At 36.5% G+C, this 20,579-nt stretch overlaps 1 long non-coding RNA gene across 1 annotated transcript; it reads left to right on the forward strand.

Annotated features, from left to right (window-relative positions):
- The first annotated feature begins 3,928 nt into the window (after nucleotides 1–3,928).
- On the forward strand, nucleotides 3,929–7,384 carry LOC113781656. Its single transcript, XR_003469651.1, has 3 exons — nucleotides 3,929–4,086; nucleotides 4,226–4,298; nucleotides 7,339–7,384. It is a non-coding gene; the product is annotated as an uncharacterized LOC113781656 (long non-coding RNA).
- Nucleotides 7,385–20,579: the final 13,195 nt, after the last annotated feature.

Here is a 20,579-nt window from a genome sequence, read left to right on the forward strand (position 1 = left end):
CACTGCAGGCATATATTGTCCTTGTTGCCAAATCCCAATGTGCTTTATTCATCAATTTAACATCTTATTGTCCCCAATTGGATGTAGGCCATTATCTAAGTCTACTTGTGGAGCACAAAAATAGAAAGTCACTCTAGTTGCATTCTCATCCACTTTTTTAAATATCCTACAAAGGCTAACTATGGAGATCTGGTCTTCAAGTCTATTTTTAAAGATAGCCATACGGGTTCCTGTGTAATGGAGGGCAGGATATTCTCTAAATTTTTCATCACAATACATATGTATGTCTACTTTTTTCTTTGACTTGTCTTCTTCTGTTGAATATTTCAAGGAATATAATAAATATGCTTTAGTCTCCCGACTATTATGTCTCCATCATTGATATACATAAAATCAAATAAATAGAAAACCACAAACACAGCCAATTTTAATAGCATTTTAGACCACTAAACCAGATAAGACAGTGACAGGTATAGAAATTTATAGTTTTACTCACAAGTCTTTGTTAAATATCTAGTTGTAACAAGTAATTGAGTCGTACTCAAACACACAAACAGATTCTATCGGAAATGGACATTTCAGAAATTATTTGCATGACTCCTACTCAACACCCAAATAGAAATTATTTGCATGACTCCTAGTCAACACCCAAATATCAACAAAAATCTCAGTTTTAAATTCGAAGTTGCATTCCCAAATCAGCAAAAATCTCGACTTTAAATCCAAAGTACCAATTCCAAAACTTACAAAATCAAGATTTGTCTAAGGTCAACACCCAAATATTGCATATTATTAAAGTAAATAACATCATCAACCCTAAGTATTGAAATCAATTTAGTAAAAATCTGAGATGGGCAACCCTAAACCGTAACTAATTATAACATACATGAACTAATTTTAACTAATTATAACATGAACAAAGTATAACATACATACCCACTTGCTTTCGATTTTAAGGAAGAAATCTTTGTCCCCTTCGCTCTTCTTACTTGATTCAGATTGGCTAGGCTTTGGTTGCTCTCTCTCTCCCTCTCTCTTCGTAGGGTTTGAGTCCAGACCAATGATTCTGTTCAATTGCCTTTTGGTTATTATATAAGGGCATTTTGGTCTTTTCATCAGTTCTCGTTAATTTTACCGATTCCCATCAAGGTTATAATTTAGTTCAAAGTATGAGGTGTCGCGTTGTATAGTTTGAAATCATAGAGGGCTTATTTGTATATTAGGTTTAGTATAGGGGATTTTTTTGTTTTTTACCCTTTTTTTTTTATTTGTTGCTGACCTGAAGTTGTGTTTTGGCACAACTTCACCAGTGTGTAGCATGCCCGATTTTGATGCATGTAACATAGAGGTCAGCAATCATTTTAATTAGTTTGTTGGTGTGTATTTTCCTACCCCACTTTGGTGGAGTGGGATTTGTCAGGACTGACTATAAGATGATTTTTTTTATTTATAGGAATTTGTATCTTAGTTAGTTTTACTTTTCTTACGAATTTTTCATTACAGGAAATGCATGTGCTTTCTGATGGGTTTTGTCAGAGTTTTGTTATGTTTCCCAGGCTTTCTTCAGGGCCTTGTCATGTCTGCTTTAAGTCTATCGTCTATACTTCATACAAGTATCTTAAAATGCGGCAATGCATGTGTTCTTCTGCTATGTAGACCTACTATTCGATTTTTCAAAATTTTATCTGATAACTGGTTCGTCAGTCACAAAGGCTATAAATATATGGTTTTAGAATATGCATTTCACCCCAATTGCTCGCGATACAAAAGAAAGAACGAGTTTTAGAGACAGAAGACCTCTGGCGAACAGGCATAGATACCTACTCATACTTAGTGTGCTCGTGCATTGGGTAAGTAGTAGTTTTCCAATGAACGGGCATAGCAATCTGCTAATACTTCGTGTGCCCGTGGATTGGGTAAGTAGTAGCTTTCCATATAATATGCAATCTATATGTTGTGTGTTACTTTTATAGATAGAAACAATTATATACGTCCACGTATATATATAAGTTTATGGAATTAGATATACACACATGAACACACTTATATAACAATATATATAAATATATACTCAATTGTCATGGCATGGAACAACCGCCGTGGTGCTAGGGGATGCAATTCAGTTCGCATAAGGCAGGATGAGGAGGATGAGGCCTTACTAATTATGAGTGCCTCATTAATGCTAATGCATCCGTCTCTTGCACACATAACCAACAATCAACCTATTCCGCAGCATGATGGTTCATTAAGTAGTCGACAATGGATGGAGTGATTATTGAACAGTCATCATAGACGATCAATAGACAATATGCAAATCACAGTTGATAATTTTATGCAACTGTTCGATATCCTTGTGGAGCGCCAGTACATTCCACAAAACTATCAACAATGTGTGCCCATACAGGAGGCGCTAGCTATAACTTTAATATTAGTGAGCCACAAGCATACGCACCGCGTGTTGGGGTCTATTTTTAATCCATCTATTGAGACGATTAATCAAAATATAAGGAAAGTGCTCCGAGGCCTATGTCTATTTGCAACTGAAATAATATGATTGGGTGATCAGATTGGAGTTCATCTACGAATTGCAAACTCAACAAATTTTTATCCATGGTTCAAGGTAATATATAAGGAAGATTTTAAGAGAAGGATCACTGTTGTTCTAGCATTACAAACTAACAAATATGTTCTCCATGAATATTAGGATGATGTAAGAGTGATGAATGGCACCCACATCTCAGTTTGTCCTCCGATAGGAGAGCAAATGACATATACAAATCGACACGGGTTTCAATCACAGAATGTTTTGGCGGTGTGTGATCATGACATGCGTTTCATCTATTTGTATGCTGGATGGGAGGGTAGTGCACATGATGCGCGAGTCTTGGAGTCTGCATTAGCGTATCCGTCCGATTTTTCACTGCCGCCACCTGGTAATTAATCGTAACAATTTTTTAAGTCAATAAATGGCATGCTTTAAATACTAAACGAGTGATAGTTAGCGCATTTAGTAACTAAAATAACTTCTTCAATTCTTCAATTAGGCCAATACTACTTAATCGATGCGGCATATAGGAATGTTTCTGGCTTCATGCCCATGTATAAGAACGTGGGCCTCGAATTTATGGCAATGAGTTTGTTCAATACTTTGCATTCACAGCTTTGAAATGTCATTGAGCGTACATTCAGTGTGCTGAAAAAAATTCAAATTTTTAAAGGGTCCGGTAAATAATTTCTATATGAGTACTCAAATAACTATAGTCATTACTTGTTGTGCGCTGCACAACTTTTTAAGGATGCACCAACCAAGAGATGCACATTTTCAAAGGTTTGAGTCAGAGGATGTGCAGTTAAATTAAGAGCCAGAAGTAGGCGGATCAGTACCACAGTTATTCGCATTGAACATATCTCCTTCAGAGCTTGCGGAATGAAAGGCTAAGCGAGGCTACATAGCAATTGAAATGTACGCTGCACGGGAGCGATGCCGTTAGGTGTTTTTGGAATTAAATGTCGTATTCTGGCAAGGTAATTGCTTGAATTCGTAATTGATGGATGTACTATACTTAAAATGTCAAGCTTTAGATTAATGTGTACGGTTTGTGTATTAAGTGTGATTTGGATGAGATTTTCGGTCCCACAATCAAAATTTTTAAGTCAAAGTCAACTGATTAATTTCAATGTTGAGTTGCTGTCTAAGCACTATTTTACACGATTTACTTGCTATCCAAATGCCTATTTCATATTTACGCAATCTAAAAAAGTAACCTAAAAAATAATCTACTATCTAAACGCACCAATAAATTGACACTTCTTCGTAATTGTCAAATACTTGAGGGGTTGTTTGTGTAATTAAGCCAAAATGCACTTTGCTTGACACTCAAAATATTCCCAGTGGGATTTTAAGTAAAGGAGCGTACCCTCAAAAACAAAAAAGGTGAAGGAGCGTAGTGAGAACAACTCTTGGACCCAGAAAGAGAGAACGATGGGGACAGAAAGCATAGAAGACGACGAGCAACTCCGTCGGATGAAACTCGAAGTAGCCCTAGAAGTCAAATCCCTTAGGCGGATCATCAGCGCTTATCTCAAGTATGCATTGATTTTCATATCTATGATTTTTGTTTTCAGAGTTTAACCGGCAAGAATTAAATAAGAATTCGTGTTACTTTGACTTTTTTAATTTTTAAAAGATTTTTTAGTTGTTCATTATATGCGGATGATTATGCAGCTATCCAGAGGCAGCGGAGGAGGCTGTAAAAAGAAATGAGAGATCTTTTGAGAGGCTTCCGCCGGCTCACAAGGTCCAATTTTCGTCACAGTATTTTATTTTAATCGTTTTGGTTTCTGAGATTTGTTAATTATTTAAATTTTTCCAATTTAAAGGGAAATAAAGGAAAATAATGTGGTAGGAAATTCTGTCATTTTAGTGTTCTGGTTAATTTATTTTGGAAAATTATACTACTTTTAGTATATATTTAATGTTTATTTAGCTGAATTAAACCTGATTTATGTATAATGAGAAAGCTAAGGTAGTGATGATTTTTATTTTTTCTTTATATTGGTAGTGAAGTTGAGACACTACTCAATGTTTCTAAAAGTGGAAGTTAAGAGGAATTCACAGGTCGCATTAAATAATTGTAAAGTGCGAGAATGTGGTTGAGAGAGGTGAGAAATGGGAATTTGCATACTGTCACGAAACTCCAGCACGAGATGTGGAACAGCAGAAGACCCTTTTATTAGAATACTGGAAGAAATGTTCTTAATTTTTGGCAAAAGTAGCAAGCTGCAAAGATGCCATGCCCATCAACCAAAATTCCCATGGTTGTTCATGTGGGGATCACTGCTGTCAAGAGGATAGCTGTATGAGCTTGCTAAGCTGGCATATAAAATCCAACTGTCCAATGGTTACTGAATTGCAAAAGGTTTAATAAGTATTCATCTTTGGAAAAACTAATTTGTTGAATGGTAATAAACTTGTGTATTACGTGACGTCGTAAAGGGCAAAATCATCGTACAGCAATTGGTTGTGTTAGGGTGCTTTTGGCTTGAGGGAATTGGGTGGATTTTGAAATTCTTAACCACAATGCCATCAACCAAAATTTCCATGGTTGTTCATGTGGTGATCACTGCTCTCAAGAGGATTGCTGTATGAGCTTGCTAAGCTGGCTTATAAAATCCAACTCTCCAATGGTTACTGAATTGCAAAAGGTTTAGTAAGTATTCATCTTAGGAAAAACTAATTTGTTGAATGGTAATAAACTTGTGTATTACATGACATTGTAAAGGGCAAAATCATCGTACAGCAATTGGTTGTGACGATAAATATTGCTATTAGGGTGCATTTGGCTTGAGGGAATTGGGTGGATTTGAAATTCTTAACGACAATCCCTTAGCTTGTTTGGCTACCTTTAGTTGGAATTTGGATTTGAATCAACCAAGGAGTAGGTTGAACTTTGAGTTCTGAAGACCGAACTACCCAATCACCAAGTTACATGTCTCTTATGTCTCCTTTAAGCTACTCCTCTCCTTGTGTACGTAGCAAAGAAAACTTACAACTACATACAATGGTTTCATCATAGCCTCCACCACTGGTCAGGTGTCCGGAAAAAGAAATAATAGATTCACTAACCATGTGTTTAGGTTGGTTTGAGTGCCCCATATGTGGAGTTGAATTTGAGTGTGTGGCAGAGAGTGATGATGGGGAACATAGCTTCTGCCGTTGCTAGAAAAGATTGAGATCAGAAGCAGTTCATGGAAGCTAGGGCTTCAGAACCCAAAGAGGGAAAGACAAAAGTTTGAATGCTATCTCCTGTGCTTTCTAGTTATTCTGTTTTTGTTCGAACTATTTCTGACAATTGTAAGTTAGCCAAACAATTACTCTAAATGAATTTATTTGAAATTTGTCCATTTAGAATGATTGCTTAATTCAAATTGTCTGGTTCAACAAGTCTTCTTCTGTATGATGCAGAACATTGAAGCCTCTGTAAAATAACCAGAAGTAGTTACATGTTCGAATTGTAATTTAAGGTTGCCTTTCTCTGCTTCCAGCTTGTGGTATTGCTAGTTCCTTCATCTTGTTAATTAGGCAGAACTCTGAAGCCTCTAGAAAATACCTACTCGGCCTAAGCTTCTTAAACTTAAGACCAATACTCTATTAAGACCCATACCCAAACATAGTTATTTATTTGAATTTCGTAATTTAAAGTAGTTTTTCTCTTCTTCCAATTTTGTTTTATTACTTCTGTGCATGCTTAAGACATCCAGCTGATTATGCAGAAGTGAAGCTTTTTGAATTGAGTGGCCAGGATTGATTAACTTAGGGAACTACTGTACAGTGGAGAAAATCAACTATATTAACAATTGAATGCATAATAGTGTGTAACATTTACATTATCAAAATTTGAGTTGCCTTTTTGTGATTGCAAATAGTAAAGTTTCGAAATATTGTAGCAGGTACTTTTAAGTGGCCATGAAAGTGCTTTGCCTTATCATAAAAAGGGGGGGGGGGGGATGTGAAATACGATACTGGATATTTCAGATTATAGTTATTAACCACAAAAGTTGATGGTCATTTTGAATTTCATGACTCAAAAGAATTCATGCAAATTGCAAGCCTGATAAAAAGTGAAGTTGAATGCAACTATACTTGAAATAGATCACCAGAGACAGTATAAATGAAATTGCACAAAGTAAAGTTGCATATCGAACCCAGTGGACATGGGTATGTTTATCTGGCTTGAATGCTCGACTAGAAACAGTGGTTCAAGGATTCGAGTAGCTGATAAGACTTATAAGCATGAATTACAATCTAATAAATATGTTTCTCAATCATTCCAGAACAGATGTAGAAATATTGTCTAACATTTCAAGGATCTTAGTCAATTATAACATGCTTTCTGCTTCAGCTACAAGCTCCATGCCCGTACCATATGACTCAAATATTAAGAAAAGTGTAGACAGTATTGCCTAATAATTTGCTTTATTTGGTAATTTGGGTGGTGAAACCCAGTGCCATATCATCTATAAATCTTTTCTTGTAAGCAAGAGTTTAGTTCCATGGACTTTGGCATTTATGAGTATGGTCAGAACCTTCTAGGAGTATTTAAGGATAAATATTGCAACTTGTAGCTGTTTGTGTTATTTGGTGATTTACATTTTAGCATAGTTGTCATTTGTTATCTTTCAAAAAGACATGTTCCTGCAATATGCTTTAAGCAGTCATAAAAGCTCTTTTGTATATTTGGTGTAGTTAGTGATGTCCAAGTTACTTCTTCAGCCATTATGCTTTAATATGCTTAAAGTTTAGCCTGATTCTTATGATAAATATTTTGCATTTTGCAGGCATTGCTGTGTCACCTTCCATCTAAATTTCAGAAACTTAGATGGTATGATTTTTTGTAACCTTCAGTTCATTTTTTACTAAGGGTGAATTAGATTATTTGCATTCTTTTGGTTCTGTTTGAGTAATAGATCCTCGTCTCTCGAGTGTTCTGAAATTTAAGTTACTTTGCATACACGTAATTTACTCATTCTTATGCGAACCAATTAAGCTCAGGTCTTTGTTGACAGTTTCTTCAATACTTTTAATGGATCTATGCAGAATCAGATTCAAATGGTTATATTTCACTCCTATGCTGTATTATTACATTGTAAACCATCTCTCTTGCTCAGATGACCATTTTTTGCTTGTTTATGAAATGCCAATGTGAAAACTGAAGTAAAGATAGTGCTCTGTGATGACAAACTTCAATATTTACTTATTAGTGAGAATGCTTTTTAGCGAAATCGCACTTTTTAGGTGAAGTTCCCGGTTTCTCACATTTCATATTCAGTTGCAATGCATAACTCTTAAATTCAAGTACTTTTTAACGCGAAAAATCGACATTTATAGATGCACCCCCGGTACTCGGTACAAAAATCATTGGAGTAGATAATTTTTTTTCTTTCTTTTCTTCTCTTTCTTTTTTTTTTTTTTTTTCTACTTTTTTTTTCTTTTTCAGAAATAAAGGACAATAAATAGATATTCCCTCTTAGAAAATATATAAGAATAATCAAAGGAGGAATATAACCTTTATCGACTATATCAATCACTTACTTGCAAAATTAAGTAAAGAGAAGAAATCTCATTAAACATGTAAAATTATAGGCATAATTTTCCTCATTTTACCAAATATACTTTCTAAAATGTAAAAATTCTAATTGCGTAATAAACATTTCCAAGTTAAATGAGGACTAAACCTTCCAAAATACATATAACATTTCAACAATTGGAAGAATAAAACACTTAAGGTTGGAATACTTTGCCCTTTTTGAATGAAAATGCAAAAATTTGAAGAACTTTTGGGCCATAATGAAATATTGGAAAAGATTTTAGAAAAATTTTTACAGAGTTTCTCCTTATAAATGGATGAAAACTCCCTGCCAACAAACCCAATTTCAAGCAAATTATCCACATGGCAAATAATTCAAACACAATTCCAATATTTCTAAGCATTTCAATTCACAAAATATCATCACATAGCATTAGAATGCAAGTTCACATATTTCCTCCCCCACACTTAAACTTCACATTGTCCTCAATGTGAGAAAAGGAAAATAAAGAAAGAGTAAAAGAAAATACTCCCCTTATGACTTGCGCAATCCGAAACCATGTCCAAGTGATGAATTTTCAACCGTATTTGAGAAAGAATGGAAGTTCACTTATTGCACCCTGAAAAAGACAAAATCAAAACAAATAAATTTCTTAAAAATAAAAGGTTGCAATCAACAAAATCATGCAATTCAAGGAAAAAGGAAAAATGATCAAGCATGTGGAACCATACAATGTTCAAGGGATAAAAACATGACATGAGCTAATCTTTGCTAATCAAATATATGCATTAGTATCCAAAGCAAAGGGAAGCTAATTTCACACAAAAAATCCACAATCATGAACAAAATAAGTTCTATTTATACATTTTGTCATCAATGATCAATGATCGTGAAACGGATTCATCTTACGCTGGTTACTGTTCACAATCCGGCCAGAAATTGGAGGGATTCGTGGAGGGATTCTGGGCAAAATTTTTTTTTTTTTTTTTACTGTTGCATATCCGGCCACTTTCTGGCCGGATTTCCGGCCGGATTGTTGGCCGGATTTTCTACAGCGGAAATATATATAATATTTTTTTTTTTTTTTTTTTTTTTTTTTTTTTTTTTTTTTTTTTACAATCCGGCCAGTTTTTGGCCGGATTTCAGGCCGGATTTTCGGCCGGATTCTGTCCAGAATGCTCGAAAAAATTTTCTTTTCTCCCCTGACTATCCGGCCTTCAATCCGGCCAACATTTGGCCGGATTTATGGCCGGATTTGCTGCAGAAAAAGCTGTTTTCTGCAGTTTTTCCTCCAAATTTGCTTGGCCAACCTTCCACATTCAACCTACTTCATGTTCTTTGAATAAAATTCAAATTTAACATGATCATGCATGAATATAACTTAAACATGAAACAATTTAAATGCATGAAATGCAGCAATTGAACATGAAAACTCCCTTTTTGCCTTAATATAAACACCTTTGCAATTGAGATCATTTGCATGAACTCTTGCCATTGCCACCTACAAAACACACAAAAACATTAATCGAACAACTAAAACTTACTAAAAACAAGCCAACATGAAGAAAAGTGGAGTTGAAAAGTGATCCAAGCCTTCGTTTTTAAAAGGATCCGAGGTCGTTTTTGAAAGGATCCGAGGTCGGATCATTGTGAGTGAGCTCGGATCAAGAAGTTCGAATTTTTTTCTGATTGCAGAAGTGGATCCGAGCTCGGATCCATTGAATCTGCACTTATTGCAGAATTTTTTTGCAATTTTCAGTTTGACCTCAATTCTTCAAAATACACCATAGATTATTTCTATGTCAAAATAAACCATTCACGCACATGTAAAATGATCTAAACATGCATTCTAAACCTCTTTAATGCAACAAAAACCACAATTACTGAATTTGAGGTGTTGAGATCTTTGATCAAACTTCGCCTTTTTCACCTCTTTTGGTCACTTTTCCAAAACCTACAAATGAAAAACAACAAAACTACTCAAACTTATGCTTTAAACATAAAATCACTCCAAAGTAACACCAACTTAAACAAGCATTGGGTTGCCTCCCAATAAGCGCTTCTTTAAAGTCAATAGCTTGACTATTTCACCTCATTTTTCAAGGAGGTTTAGTTAACGAATAATCCACCATTTTAGGCCTTGGTGGATCATTAAATGGTGACTTTATAGCCAAAGCCACATGATCTAATGATGTGAGAAATGAAAGTGACTTACCTATCCCAAGTGTTTCATAGATATTACCTTGAATATACACCACTTGAGAACTTACCAAAGGAAATGTCATGAGAGTATCTTGGGCAGGAATACCTTTAGAACCTATACTTTCACTGCACTCCTCAAGAGGGGTGAAAAATGAGTCATTAAAACTCACCTCTTGAGGCTCAAAGTTAGTTTCAAATGTATTATCATGTGAAATGGATATTTGCTCATTGAAATATAATTGAGATTCATCATTTTCATCCAAATGCAATCCATTTTCACATACAACATTTCCACCATTCATGCTAGGATCATTTTGCAAATTATTAGAACAAATAACTTCACACAATACATTCAATTGCTCATGTATATTACCAAAGTGAGAAGCTAATTCATCTATTCTTTCCTCAATCCTATCAAAACGGTCGGAAGTTGCATTTGCTAGCTTTTCTAAAGCTAACTCCCAAGATGGCTTAGAATCATTAGCTACTCTTTCTATTGCCAACTCCCAAGATGGTTTTGATTCATATTGGACACTTTCATGTTGGTAATCATAAAAATATGAATAATCACTATATGTACATTGATTATCCCAGCCATAAGTAGGAGAATTGCTCCAATTAGCACTATATTGATCAAAACAAGGATTGTAATGCTCTAATTTATCATAATAATCCACAGATTTTTGGTGCTTGCATACATGTATTAGTAGGCATGATAACTTCCACAAATCACAAATCACATGATAAGAATTAAAAGCATTAACATTCTACCTTGCTCAATTTCATGCATAATGTGTTCATTTGACTTGTTAAACATCATAAACATCAATTTAGCTTTAAGCACTTAAACCTCTTCAAAAGAATCCATTCGAATTCTTGATCTACCTCTATTAAGGCGCTTTGCATTGGTTAACATCCATTACCAATCTTCCACTTCTCAAGCATTGTCCTCCAAATTGACCTACCCTCCTCATTACCTAAAATTGCTTTTAAACAACTTAAGAGCAAAATTAGTAAGAAGAATAGGTAATAAAATGCATACACACAAAAAAAATACTAAAATAACAGAAAATAACATTCACATTATAACTAATATTATGTCTAAACTAATAAAGTTGCTCTTCACACCGATATTGCCAAATCTTCCCCGGCAACGGCGCCAAAAACTTGACGTGCGCGGAGTATACATATACAATTAAACTCATTCTAATCAAGTTTTACATTTATAAACTCCTAAATACCCCACACGCGATTTATCGCAAGTATACGAATCGTGAGCGAGTATAGGGTATTAAGGGTCGATCCCACAAGGAAGATTGCAATTACCGGTACTACTAAAGCTTCTCTATTATTTAGACTATCAATGAATTATAACAAATTAAAACCTAATGAAATTATACAAAAAAATAGCAAATGAAAGCTCCTTGGGTTGTGGTATCCCTAACTACTCATGCAAGTGCTATATTTGGATCATTAATTACTACATCTAGGCTAGTTATGGTGTAATTTCCTTATGCATTTGAATCCTACTTTCGTAGTGAATCAATTATACTTATAACTAATCCATACCTATTCTCATGGTTATGAAATTAGCTACAAGTTCATTTCTCATGAAATTACATGAAATGAATCACTAAAAACCACATAGATGCACCTCTACTTTTCGTGAGTGTACTCCCTATGTTTAGCACTTCTTGAACTAGTGTTAAATCTCAATTTTCATTGCAGAAACAACACCTTAGATAATCACAATTAATGGTACCAGATTAATCATGATTTCAAGAGCTAAAGTGCTAAATAACTTGCTCAAATCATAGCAGTCAAATAACCAAATAATAAACACTAACAATTATAGAAAGTTCAACCAAACCCAGGTATAATCTTTAGAAACACATAATGAACACAAAATCCAGAACTTGTATATTAACTAAATTTGGAATCAAATACAAAAGATAAAGATTTGGAAGGAATACAACCCTTGTCACATGAGCTTTCTTCCTTGCCTTCTTCATCCTCCATTTGCATCCTAATCTAGATAATAAACAAGAATGGAAAAACTACACTACTCTATACTAACCTAAACTAACACTAGGGAGATGAAAGAGCTACATTTCTGCAACTTCCAGCTTCTCCCGTAGCTCACTCTCTATTTTCTGCTATGAACTCCAATCTCTCCCCTTCTTGCAATGAATTTGGCTATTTTATGATGAAAGGTGGTCAAGAAATGAGGATTACATCTCCCTTTTACAGCTGGGAATGTTTCTCACATGTCTAGCATCCAATGTGAGTTGGTGGAGGTGAAATTGAGTTTTACGCGTACAGAGCAGCCTTTTCTGACCACAATCCGGCCAGGAATCCGGCCATAAATCCGGCCAAATTCAGGCCGGATTGCTACAGTAAATCTGGGCTGCTACAGTGATCCGAGCTGCTACAGTACCTCGGATCCACTAACCCAGAAACAGCCGAGGGTTCGGATGAATAGTGGATCCGAGTGTGGATCACTTGCTCTGTTTTTTTGCCCAACTTCAACCGATCTTTTCTTGATGTTAGAGGCTGAACCAACTCATGTCTAAAACACGAAAGTTGTAGCCTTTTGAGTTATCTTTCTAATGCATCAAGAATCACCTCATTTGGATCTGTGTAGGCTGAGATATGACTGAAATACCCTTGCCTGCTCCATGCCTTGTTCCAGTTTCGACCAATAGCAATTGACTCTGTACTTCGGCCTTTTGACCTGGAAAACCTTCAAACTGGATTCAGATGTCTTCACCAAAGTTGTAGATCTATCTCTTATCTTCAAATGGGTTCAAGAATCATCCCAATCCGATCATTGTAGCTCACGTTATAGCCGAAATACTAAAATGTGTCAAAACTGTCAAAATACACAAAATCCAAGTAAAAAGTGATAAAAACCTCATTTAATCACTTCAAAGTATTTTTCACCAATTATAGCCAAAATGATTCATTTTCTTCCAATAATATAACTAAAGTGACTAAAAATAATATAAAATATCATACAATTATTACGTAAATTAGTCACTTATCAACAAGTGTTGGCCACCTATGGTTCCTTGACCAAGCCAATGTCTTACCTTCTTATCTTTCATTTGAGTTCATTCTTCACCATTTTTTTTTCTGTTTTGGCCGAGAGCAAGGAGAGGCAAAAGAGTGAAGAGAGTTTTCAATTTTCAACCTGGAATCCAACCTTTTGAGTGCAAACAAGAAAAACTAAACCGATTAATCACTAGTTTGGAAGCTTGGGAAGCTTGAGGAACCAAAAAATTTCAAGGAGAAGTGGAGGATCCTTCTTGCAAGCTCTTGTCTTGAGGTATAATGGCTGATCAACCTTTCTTTCTCCATTAATCATGATTAAGTTGGGTATTAATGTTAGAATTGTGCTTGTGATGCTTGTTTCAAATGGTTTTGATGATTGGAGTGATGATTTTGAGTTAGGGTTTTGATTGATTCACTTATATTTCTTGTGGGTTAGGTGTTATATGATGTATATATATGGTATATAATCTTGTAAAGGAGAAAGTAGTGGTAGTGTTAAGGTAAAAATGTGAATTATAGCTTGAATATAACAAAATTCCAGATTTCTGGAAATTGTAGCTTCAGTTCTGCCCGGTTCCAGTTCATTATGTTAGAGGACGAATTAGACTTAGCATAAAACATGAAAGTTGTAGAGAATGATTTTTTATAGTTTTCTACAAAATTTCACCTCAATCGGAGCAACGTAGCTTATGAAAAGACAAAAATACCCCTGACTCTCATAGGTTTAGCCCAATGGACAATTTTGATATTACACAACACTAACCGTGTCTGTTCACCCTGATTTGTACTGAATTAGCATCTAGCCAAAACATGAAAGTTGTAGTGCTATGTCTTATCTTTCCAACGCCCTTGGAATCACCTCGTTTGGATTTCGGTAGCCTGAGTTATTGTTGTTTAAACATAGCGCAGTTAACTGACCTGTTTGTGCGCTTCTGGTTTAGTAATTCAAAATGTTGACCTAGATACACTACAAACTGGACTAGGTGATCTTCATCAAAGTTGTAGCTCTCTGCCTTAGCTTCGAAACGGTATAAATTTCACCCCAATCCAAAAAGCGTAGTTTCGGTTGTGTCCGTTACGCAAAACAACGTCAAATCTGTCTTTTGCTAAACTTCATTTCCGCACATGTCGTTAGCTTGATTTTGTACTTGCATGACCTTGAGCCTATTGAACGGCTATTGAAATGAGATTATTTTGTGTGTAACTTTGGGATTGATTGAGGAAAATAATGAAGCCATAAATTGCTGGAAAATAGGTAAATTCAAAGGGCGTGTTGCCCAAATTTATGCTCGAGGATTAGGTAGATGCTTGCAACTTGCGTACGGCTTGAGAGTGATTATCACTTGACCCATCTAGGATATTCGCGTTTTCGTTATCAAGTTATATAAGTTATGTGAGGACCCGTAAAATTCTTTATATTTTTTTAAAAAATTTCCTTTTATTTGGAAATTATTCTTTTATATTAGCCTTACGACCCAATCACTCCACAATAAGTGCAAATGAATATAGAAGTAAGGGTTTTCTCTTTCCGTTTTCAAGTTAGCGCGAATTACGATTTTCACGTTTTTTCGTAGTGTGATTATTTGGTACAGAGTGAGGATCAAATTTGGTAGGTAAGAGTGACTTTTGGATGAGAAAATATTATATGATTAGAAGTGATAATAATAAGTTAGTGATTATAAGTTAAAAACCCTAGTATACGCGATTTAAGAAAAATCAGCTCAAACCGACGGGTATCGATCACTACCGATTGAACACACCACTTGACTACCACTTCCCTACCACCATATTTCCTTGATATTGTTGCAAAATATCTCCCTCATCCTCAACCCTTATAGCCGAAATATTTGACCCAAAATGCAAGGAAAAGAAAACAAAATTTTAGTTGGTTTTGGTGGTGACAAGTGTTGGCCACCTATGGTTCCTTGACCAAGCCAATGTCTTACCTTCTTATCTTTCATTTGAGTTCATTCTTCACCATTTTTTTTCTGTTTTGGCCGAGAGCAAGGAGAGTGTAGACACCAAAAATTTCATCAATTCAATCTTAACTGTATTTAGCTTTATTCATTCAATTTCTGACTCTCTTTGATTCAATTTTAGTTTTTATTATTATTTATTTATTCTTGTTTCATATTTATTATTTTTAATTGATTTGAGGTTGCAAATAGTAATTGATGTTTATTCTTATTTTAATACATTAAAATTCATCATTTTCTCCTTTTTAAAAGCAATTTACGCTAAATTTTAGGAAAAAATCCTGAAATAAAGATCCATTTTTATTTTTTTAAATTTGATTTTTTTCTTGCTAAGGAATTTTGCAAGGTAATTTTAGAAAAAAATTAAGCATATTAAACAAGTGTGTCAATTGCATGTTGAACAAGTGTGCAAATAAGCATTAGACAAGTGGTTAAGAATGGTTAGGACAAGTGTTTAGGGAGGGGTAGGTGTTTGAGACACCTGGAGGTCTAAGAGAGAGGAGAAAAGGTACGAAAGGCTAAAAAAAATCGAGGGAAGCTCTCGGCTGGGGGCAAGCGAGGGAATGGAAAGGAAAAACAGGGGAAGGTTTTGGGCGGGGCTAAGGGGCGAAAAAAAAAAAAAAAAAAAAAAAAAAAGAGCAAAACAGAGGGGAAGGTTTCGGCAGGCCGTGAGCTAAAAAACAGAGGAGGAAGAAAGGATACGAGAGGTTTGACGGCTAAAAAAAAAAATTCTGGAAAAACTAGAGGAACCGGACAGAGTGGGCGGCTGAGAGTTTGAGAGCTTCGTGAGAGAGGGCGAGAGATGGAGGAAACAAAGGCTGGGGCTGAGAGCAAAAAGGGGAGGAAAAAAGAAGGCGGCGGATGGAAAAAACGGAAGGCTTCGGTTTCAGTGGCGGCGGAGTTTGAGAAACGCAGAGGAAAGGAGAGTAGCGAAGAAGAAAGAGAAAACAATAAGAAAGGAAGGGAAACAAGCTGCGGAGAGGGTTGAGCTGAGAGTAAAGCCTGCAGCCAAAGAAGAAACGGAGCAACAGGAAAAGGAAAAAACCGGAGAAAAAGGAAGGCTAGCGGAAGAACAGAGCAAGGTAGGAGCAAAATGAGAAAAAGCAAAGCAATGGGCTTCGGGCGGCTTCGGGCTGAAACGGATGAAGGAGAAGACATGATAAGAATGGCAAAGGCAGTTGGCGGCTGACGGGCCAGAGGAGGAAAGAAAGCAAAAACGCAAGGGGAAAACAGAAGGGCTGTGAAGAAGAAGAAAATTGGCAAAGGAAATCTGGGCAACAATTGCAGCTTGCGGCTGGAAAGGACAACACAGAGCCGCCGCTGCTCATGCTGCCACCACCGGAATCCGCTGTCATCTGCGAATCTTCACCGTGGAAGACCACTGTAAGTCATCTTTTGCCTGTACGTTCAATCTTCCAGAGCATGCTTGCCGTGAGTTGTTGTTTCAATTTTCCTGTGGTTTGTTCATGGGTTTTAGAATACGCATGCGTTATGTACTTGATTGGATTGAAATTATATTGATTGTTTCTGATTGTTCATGCTGAAAAATTTTGGGTCGATCATGGCTCCAATTGAGCCGAGAATCAATGGTGTTTTTTATGCACTTTTAGTGTTTGTTAAAATGCCCGAACAATGTGTTTGTATGAATTCGACAGGAATTGACGCCGATGCTTATTTCCTCTGCTTTGTAATTTAACTTCAGACTTTTAGAACTTCATAATTTGGCCCCAAAATGTTCATAATTCTTTCAATTAGATCCTTGCTTTTGTTGTGTTGGAGCCCTTTAATCTTTCCCCTTTATTCTGATATGGCCCAAAATTTGGGAAAAAATGAACTAATTTTGCCCTTTTAAGTTTAATTTTCTGTTTGCATATTTTATGTGACTTTTTTTAATAGATTAATTCTGGGTTTTTAGGTCATAATTGTGGTTTAATAATTTTAGTTGGTTTATCATGTTGGGTTGAATGAAACAAATGTTTTTGGATCAAGAATTATGTTTGTTTGGGTCTAACAAAATGGGTTTTGATTACTTTTGATTGGATTTTGATATATCTTAGATAGCCAAAGCCCTTGCATTATTCGGATTGGGCTGGAGTAATTAAACGATGGGCTGGTCTGATGTGTTTTAAGGCTTTCGGTCTGGGCTTCAGAGGAAAAGCCCAGATGTTTTGGTTGGACCAATCGACAGGCCAGCCCATCTGTTTTCTCGGATTTATTTGATGGGTTGAAGATAATTTTGGCCCAAACGGATAAGGCCCAATGGCCTGTTTGACTAAGAAAATAATTTTGCAAAACAGTCCCTGAGTTTCTCTCTAACTATACTGTGGCCCTGGACATTTTCCACTTCTTTCAATTCGGTCCTTACTTTAATTGCAAATAAGTCCTTGAACTTTATTTTTCTTTAATTTTGGCCCCAAAATTTTGACAATCGTTGCAATCAGGTCCTCTCTTCTCTTGACTTCTTAAATGTGGGTTGTTGACATGATTTAATTGATTCAAATTCATGCTTATTTTTTATCCTTTGTGATTATTTGCCAAATAAATTGGTACCTTGACCTTTTTATTGTTTTGAAGCTAATATCGCATTTACTCGATTTCCAATTGCAAGGGAGGTAACCTCTATCTCCTTGATTTTCATTTCTCCTATGTGATCCAACGTGCTAAGTGTGAATTGCATGTCTACGTTGCTTTCCTTGCCTTTCTTTAATTCCTTTCCTTTATTGCATTTACTTTTGCTTTTTATTTAAGTTATTCATTATGGGGTATGTGTACACCTCTTGGCTTGTAATAGTTAGGGATTCAATTATTTTATTCCCTTTCCCCCTTTTAGATTGTAGTAGGGTCCCCCTAATGTAATAGATAAGGCTTGGAGGAGCATTCAATGAAGACCTATCGAAGACTTGTGCCTAGCTAGCAAATGTAATAGTTAGGGCTTTAATTGTCTTATGTGTCTTGCATGCTTAGTTGCTACATGTTAATTTGCTTTGTTAGGGCCTTGCATCTAGTCGAGCATGCTAATTGTTATGTGCTATGTGTTTATAGGTGTTTGGCATGTCTAATCGCTTTCCATAGCCATGAATGAATGGAATGGATGAATGTACGTTTCCGCTAGTCCAACGCTAGTCGGAATTCATAGAATGGGCTAGTCCAACGCTAGACCCTTAGGGATTTCCCCTCATTAGCATATCATTTGCTTGTTCACCACATATCATGCATTTTTCTTAGTTTTATCGCTTGGCATGCTCCTCGAACCCCCTTTCCCTTCATTTTAGGATTTTTGCATATCATGATAGTTGTAGGGTCCATTTGCTTGAGTGTCCCCTTCCGATAAGGGAAACGAGCGAGTGTGGCTACTCGATAGCCTTAGCACGCTAGTTTCGCCTTCTAATCAAAGGGAAAATCAAGTCACGATTTAGGTCTCCCCGTACCCAATTTGCATGAATTCCCTAGGCTCATGCATTCTCAATCCACTCTATCATTACACTTTCACTTTTGTCTCATTTGCACACATGCACCTTTTATCACCTTCACTTGCACACGAACACTTTTTATCTTCGCTTGCACACGAGCATTTTATCTTCACTCGCACACGAGTACTCTCATCTACATTTGCACACCTTCACTCTTATCTTATTACTTTTATCATTTTTCTCACTTCACACAAGCTCACACTTTCACATAGCATGCATTCCACTCATTTTTCACGTCATTTAGGTTTAGGTGTGACCTCTCCAAAAGGATCATTATTGGGCTTCACAATTAATGTGATTGGCACCACTCAACCTTTGAAGAGAAATTTCCCCCAATCCCCCTAGGTCTAGGGTTTTGCATTCATATAGACATATCCAATATGCGATACATACCATGGGTAGAAAAATTAGGAAAAATTGGTTTAAGTCACGCAACTAGCCTTGGCTAGGTCGAAGGGGTGCCTTGGATTTTTATCCTTGCCTTCCCCTTTGTCAAACGTGACCCCCGAACCTTTTTCTTTGGCTTACGTGGACTAGGAGTCGTTTTAAAAAGGGTTTTGCTACTTTGTCTTTTAAAAACACTTTTTGGGTGACTTGGTACACCCCAAATCTATACCAAGTGGCGACTCCGTTTTCATATTTAAAAACCCTTTTTAAAATTTCATTTGGCCAAATCGTCGCTTTCCAAAGTCCCATGGCCTTTTTACTTTCCATTTTGCACACATTCACACCACACTTCATCACTCACATTCACTCGAATCGAAAAGTGGGGCGCGACAGTTGGCGACTCCACTGGGGACTTCCTAAGTGGGTCCGAGCATTTGACTTAGCCATTCGTTTCCTTTTTCTACCCTTTTTATGCATTGCATTTGGATATTAGGGTTGCATTTTCCATTTTTAAGGCCTTTTGCCTCGCGCGCGTATCCAACTATTCCCTCACTCACGTACGTGTGATTGGTTGATTGGATGTATGTTTACTTGTTTATCTCGCGCTTGCATTGCATTTGGGGGGGTGTGTCACCTTTAGAGCCTCGCATGGTTCTCACCCCTTCCCTCAAAATAGGGGAACACTTCATACGTGCACGTTTACTTGCTTTATCCCATTTTATTTTATTTTTCGTGGGCGCCATCCCACACCGCCTTGTAGGATTAGGATCGATTGCCTTGGGTAGGCGGCTGGTGTGCTCTGCGCCCATAGCGCTACCTAAGGGATCACTCGAGCCACCGACCGAGGGCCCTGGGAGTGATGACCCTTCGCCTTTAGGTCTGAAGGCTTGGGAGCCGAGACTTATCGAGTCTAGTTGCATTAGTGAGCCCCAGCCTCATGCATCCATGTTAGAATTTGCCTAGGTTAGAGTCAACCTCACCCTTTTAAGCACATTAGGCACGAGGGAAGGGGTTCCACCCCTTTTTACTTGTTTTATTGTATTGCCTTTCTTATTTGCTCCCAATGTGTTATGTGTACTATCAATTGTGCTAACCATTTCATTGTTTTCTTGTCTTGCATTCATATGCCTTAGCAATAAGAGGCCTCTTCGGCACTCTTTTAGTGACTTACCCACTAGATAGCTCACCTGTTTAAATTTCAGTTATTGCACTTGATTTTCAATAAATACATTTCATTTTTAGACCTTTCCCCCGATGCATTATTTATGTCCTTTAGGCCATATTTGTCACATATTTACATCGCTTTAATAATTGGCATCATGCATAAACCATAGAAAGGGAATGCCATTTAGGGGATCCCGTGTTAGGAATAAACCACCCTATGTCTCGGATATATAATCCA

This window comes from Coffea eugenioides, chromosome 8 (assembly GCF_003713205.1).
Source record: "Coffea eugenioides isolate CCC68of chromosome 8, Ceug_1.0, whole genome shotgun sequence".
NCBI classification, from domain to species: domain Eukaryota; kingdom Viridiplantae; phylum Streptophyta; class Magnoliopsida; order Gentianales; family Rubiaceae; genus Coffea; species Coffea eugenioides.